This window comes from Poeciliopsis prolifica, unplaced genomic scaffold (genome assembly GCF_027474105.1).
Source record: "Poeciliopsis prolifica strain line A6 unplaced genomic scaffold, Auburn_PproV2 SCAFFOLD092, whole genome shotgun sequence".
Taxonomy (NCBI): domain Eukaryota; kingdom Metazoa; phylum Chordata; class Actinopteri; order Cyprinodontiformes; family Poeciliidae; genus Poeciliopsis; species Poeciliopsis prolifica.
In genome coordinates, this window is record NW_026562467.1 from 294,104 (window position 1) to 300,382 (window position 6,279).

The 6,279-nt window shown below is 36.1% G+C and overlaps 1 long non-coding RNA gene across 1 annotated transcript; it reads left to right on the forward strand.

Moving 5' to 3' along the window:
• Positions 1 to 4,330: 4,330 nt before the first annotated feature.
• Positions 4,331 to 5,541, forward strand: LOC129353502 (uncharacterized). Its single transcript, XR_008605025.1, has 3 exons — positions 4,331 to 4,399; positions 4,500 to 4,615; positions 5,371 to 5,541. It is a non-coding gene; the product is annotated as an uncharacterized LOC129353502 (long non-coding RNA).
• The last annotated feature ends 738 nt before the right edge of the window (positions 5,542 to 6,279 follow it).

A 6,279-nucleotide genomic window follows, 5' to 3' on the forward strand; every position in this document is an offset into this window, starting at 1 on the left:
GCATAATGGCACATGATTTACTCTGAGAAGATGAAGCTCCACTGCTTCCTGCACACACTGATGATGTGTTTTACATTAGCTCTGCATGTTTTCCATCCTAACAGGATATCTGATGCTAAACGTTTCGTGTTCTCTGCCTGAGGAAGATCTGATGAAATATGTTCTGGCTGCTCATTTTGTTCATGTTCGTAAAATAAACAATTACATTTTCTAAAACGTTTCTGAATTTACCTCATCATCTTTTCGCACAGGGATGTCCAAACTGAGGCTCAGGGACCATTTGCGGCCCTCTAGCGGATTTTGTTTGGCCCCTTGGTCCACAATTCAAGAATATACCAATAATTTCTGATTTTGCAAATAAAATCTTATTAAAACATGCATGTATTTAGGTGTAAGACAAAGTTTTATTCTTTAATTAAAAATGTTTTTAAAAAATCCTTTTAAAAAGTTGCAAAAATATTAACCAGTCAATTAAAACAGCAACTGTGCAAGATCCTGTTTTTGTTTTGGATTGATGATGATTTAGACACTTTTATGCAGCTGAAAATGTGACCAATGTTGTAATTTTGGTCTCCAATCAAACCGAAGTATCAGGTTTGAAATCAGCCTCAGGGTTTGTTGTCTGCAGCAGCTTTGCACATGTTGAAATGTGTCGGCTTGTTGTGTCACAGTGGTGAGTAAATATTTGTTAGAGAAGTTAATTAAGAGTGTTTCCTAGAACAGTTTGAGCAAGAAAATATCCACAAGGTGGTTATCAATAAGCATTAGACGCATGGGTTTTAAATTACGTGAAGAGGAAGAGGAACCAGCCTGAGCTGCAGCTGAAGCATTTAAAAGCTGTCAGGCATTTTTCTGATCAGTTTTCAGTTATTTTATGTGTGACAGATGGAGAACAACGGGGACGAAGTCTGCTATTCTACAGTCAATATCAAAAGTAGCAAACCTTCTCCGACAGGTAAGAGACCATTTCATGAGGTTTAGGAGGCAACATTGCTGTAGAAAGTTAAACTGGACTTTTATTACATCACATGTAAAAAGCCTTTATCATGTTTTATCAGTGAAATCTCTTATACAAAAGAAATCATTCAGTATTTGTGCCTTATAATTTGGATGAAGTGAATCATCTGCTGTTTCTGTGCTTCAGACACTCAGGAGGATCCAACCGTTTACTCTGAAGTGAATCTAAAGAAAACTTCTCCTGCTCAAACAAGTAGGTAAAACTATAATCCATCCGTCAATTACAGAGACGAGTTTACCGAGCAATGGAGGGAACCCAGGCTGCACAGGGAAAACATTAAAACTCCTGCAAAGTGACACCAGCCCACAACTTGCAGGATTTGTTACTAAATGTGCAAATAGTAGCAGTAACAGGACCTTTTAAGGATTTTTAATGTTGTGTGGATAAGAATTGATGTGAGCTACAGACAGACTACCTCAATTTCCTTATGGGATTAATAAAGTTTTATTATTAATATCAAGATTATACAATGAAAAAGAGGAACAAAAAGAAGAGGAAGAAGAAGTTAAAGAAAGGGTACAAAGTTACTGCCACAAAATGCAAAGTATTTAAACAAACTAAAAGTATGATGAGGTTGTCTGCTTTATTTTCATTGTAATTGTCTTTAGTTAATGTTTTGTGATTTCTTTATTTTGTAGTTGTGTGATTTGTTTTGCACTTCAGGGCCTCCATACAAAACATACACTGTGTCACGTTAGGTTTTAAAATGGATAAAATTAAATTAAAAAAGTAGAGTAAACATGTATCTCATAGGAAGATGAAGCATCTTCCTATGAAGGAAGGAATGTTAAAACCATCGTTTACGGTTAAAACATTTACTTGTGATCTTACTTTGAGTTAAAACGTTCAATCAAAGAGTTTAAATCTTATTAGCGAGTTCTTGAATGTAACACTTTTCCTACAGCAGACAAAAATAAACGCTGTTGAAAACCTCAATATTAACCATGTTAAAGTTATTAATGTGCCTTTCATTGCTCCTGCCAGGCCAGGAGAAAGAGGGAACAGCGGCGCTCTGCCACTCTCGTCTGACGCTGGTGTGTTTGGGGATTCTCTGTGTCCTGCTGGTCGTGAGCATCACCATCATCGTCTACAGTCAGTTTCACCTCAATAAAAAATAAACCTCATTTAGCTTCCTGTACAAAGCATGTTCAGGGCTTATGCGTTTAGTTTTTCACTAAAAATGATGCTGCATAAGTAAAGACTTAAGACTGAAATCAAGTAAAAAAACATTTGCAAACAACAAAAAATGCAATGTGTAGATATCCGTACTAATATGATAAATAATGTAATTCAAGTATATCATCACGGGGCAACAGTAGCTGTGTTTACATTACATAAATAAAAAATTGCTTAATGGAAACAGAAACTTAGATTAAAATGTTTTGGGTCTTTTTGGTCATATATTAATAGAGGCATTTTGCAAAACTGCAATGATGTTACTACTGGCGGAAACAACAAAGAAAGTGGTAGGATGATGGTTTGTTTTTATTTGCTTGCTTGTTTGACAGCTGGCTCCACCAGAGCTGTAATAGGATTATAATTCATAAAAAGTTTGATATGTCAATCAAACAAATCCAAAGTTCTCTCCCCAAATCGTAGTTGCTGCCAAGCATAAGGAGTTTGTGTCTCCAGCGCCTAAATAAGACGCCAACGTCTCCTCTGATGGCTGATAAATGAACATATCTCATTTATTTGTTTACATTTACTGCTGCCGTAATTTTTAATAACTTATTGGGTGAGCAGGCTTATTCATGTGATTTTAATTTAAATCTTATTTAATGGAAATAGTGCAAACTGCGAAATTTGATATTAACAGCAAAGATTTGCACACATTTATATTGGAAACGCAGCTACAGGGGTAAAGAGAAATGTTTTGCACTATGAAAGAAAGTTGGAGTACCTGGAGAATATCCACACAAACATGAGGAGAACCTGCTACCTTCGCCTTGTTTTCAGCTGGCGCGTTTCTGATCCAAATAATCCACACAAAGACTAACAGTGAACTTCACCTTCTCTTTGAGCAGATTTCAGCTCGGCTTTACACTTATAACTATTGAAAAAAGCCTGGATGGAGCCAAGCTGAATACGTCACTACGTTTTCTTCCTGACCTCCTGTCACGCAACACATTTCATATGAAGTTTCAGTTACTTCCACTAGATGGCGGTGTTGCACAAAAATAAAAGAAAGTTTTATTGTTCAGAAAATATCTAAATATACAAAAAGTACACGATAATCCTTCCTGCACAATAATGAACAATATTACAAAACTACATTTTTGGCTCTTACAGACTTTATGTTGGGGTTCAAACTCTGGAATTGCTTCAGCTAAATCAAATACAGTTAAATCAAATATGAACTGTCTCCGCCACCTTTTCTTATAAAGCAAGACATTTTCTTAAAACAGATAAACATATTGTTGCTTTGTCCTTTTGTCCTCTAAAGTTTATGTATTTACGGTTTATGACTGAACTTCAGTCTTGAAACCTAAAGTCAAATTCCTTGTTTGTTCCTTAATTTGGCCAATAAAGCCGATTGTCTTCTGATACTTAAAATACTTTCTGATGTCCTGAGAGAGAAATGTCATGTGTTGAAGCTTCTCTGATGCAGACAGACTTTCTGACTAATTTATGTTTTCACAGTGAGCACGAAGATGACCACGCAGCAGATAGAAATCAATAACCTAATCAAAGAAAAAGCGCGAGTGACTGAGGAAAATAAAATAATGCAGAACAAAAACAAGGAGCTGAGCCGAGAGAGAGACGACCTGAACAAGACTCTGGGATTCATCCAGAAGTTTGACAACTTTCCTGTAAAACTACTGTTCTAACAAAGGTGATTAATGTTCTAAACCAACTTTAAACTCTGGATCATTCTTACTTTAAAAACAAATCTTCGTTATAAACAGTTGTTTAAAACAAACCTGACTGTTAGGTAAAATCCCTTAAGCTCTCTTGTCAGTAAAATTCATTCATTAGCAACAGCTTTACAGTGAAGCTTTGATTTCAAACAATTTTTGTTTTTATTAGAAGTGAACTGAGGATAGAGCCCTGTGGTACGCCACTTTGAACTCAATGGGTAGATCAATCTAATCACCTTCTAATATTACAGAATTGCAATGTAGCCCTGATGTCTTTGCTTGATATCCTCATTTTTGTTTCTGTTTCATATTATTTTATCAAAGTTTTGATCCTTTCTGCTTTTTCCTCTTGTCTCATGTGTGCAGTGTGTAAACCGTGCCGGACAGACTGGATTCCCTTCCAGGGAAAATGCTACTTTTTTTTTTTGAACAATCATCTCCTTGGAAGACCTGGGAACAAAGTCGAGCGTTCTGTCAGGAAAAACAATCAGATTTGGTTGTTATTGATGATCTGGAGGAGCAGGTAAAATCTGACACCATTAATACACTAACACAAGAATTTAAAACAAATTGATGGGTTGAAATAAGAAGGTTTATAAAAATTTTAAATAATCTGCTGACAGAAATTTGTCAGCAATCACACCAAATACTACCATGACGAAGACCACGGATACTTGATAGGATTACGAGAAGTTAACAACACCTGGATCTGGGTGGATGGACATGTAGACACTCTTGGGTAAGAACTACGATCTAAAAATATACATACTTTGGTCAAATGTAAATATATTTTCCACAAACTTGTAAGAGTTAAATATACTGAGTGACAACAACTCCAGGATCTCCAGGACTTCTTCTAAACCAAACCTTGGTGGACTGTGAGATATGTTTGGGTTCATTGTTCTGTTTGGACGTCCAATGATGTCAAAGCTTACTGGGTTTCCTCAAGCTTCATTCGTCCTCAGACAGCAGGACAGTTTTCTCCCAGGATATCCTGATTGACTCCATCTTGACCTCCACACTCTGCAAGTTTCCAGAGGAAGGGAAGCGGCCCCAGAGCATCATTGGGTCCCCGCCGTGCTTCACAGTGGGCAGGGTGTTCTTTTCAGCATGAGCTTCAGACGTCTGATCAGACTCAAGAAGTTCAGAAAAACAAAACCGTTCTTCATCCTCCTAATATCGCTAAGAGCAAACTGCAGCTGGGTTTTCTTGTGCCTTTGGGTCAGTGGTGCTGAAGGTGATTGAGTTCAGGCATGGAGACCTTCAGTCCCTCAGTCTGTCCTGAGGATATTTTGCCAAAAACCTGATTTGTTTTTGGTGTAGAATATTTTTTGATGCAGCTGTAAAAACAAGAACATTTAAATGTGTACAATCTGATCTTCAATACATTTAATTCTTGTGTTTTCATTATTGTGATAAAATGTTTAGTTTCTGACAGTTGTTCAGTTTGATGTCAGTTCGCTGCTAAATGAGGTCCACTATTCTGTTTTAAAGGTTCTGGAACAAGAAGACGTTCAGTTTGTCACGTCCATTTGCACTTCTGATCCCAAACAGAAATCTGACAGAGAGCTGGGACAAAGCAGATGGGAAGTTTGAGAACAAATTCATCTGTGAGCATGAAGCTGTTATTTGGTCCATTTAACTCTTTTCTTTTAAACTCCAGAAATTTACACTATAAAAATACACATGCATTTTTTTTCACTCTGTCTGATGTGAAACCAAAATCAACTTTTCCTCTTGGTCTTTTATGATGACCAAAATATTTCCTGCAACCAGAATAATTAGGGAGATTTTTGTCAGGCAATCTTCATGTGGAGAATCAAACAGTATTCTTTACATTGTATGTAAACTTCTGGTTTCAACTGTAATTAATTTTTTTCATATATTTTTGATAAATGTCATAATTAAAAAATACAAAGCCATCTTTTAAGGGCTGTTAAAAGAATACTGAACATTTTTAAACTGTCTCCATTTCCTATAACCTCATATCGATGTTAAAATATTACATCTCATCAGGCTTGCTGTTGCTTCAGTAATAAATTACTATTTTTAAAATTATGCTTGGAATTTTTTTTTTTTTTTTTTTTGTCTACAACAGTAAAATAATTCCAGAGGTTCATCCTGTTTCTCTTCCTGCCAGCTGCTCTTTAACCCCAGGTATTATTTAACGGTTTTAGGCTCTGATTGGTTGTTTTGGTGCATTTAATCAGACATGAAGAGCCGTTTTTTTTTTCAATGATTATCTTTAGTTACATAGTGCAGCTTTAAATAAATTGCATCTTTATTGTTATATGGGGGTAATTTTGGAAACATGCAAGCAGGAGCTGATTCTACGGTTATTCACATGTGGTAGAAGCTTTTTGGATATTTAATTATCTTGAGCTCAAACTGCTTCAAATGAAC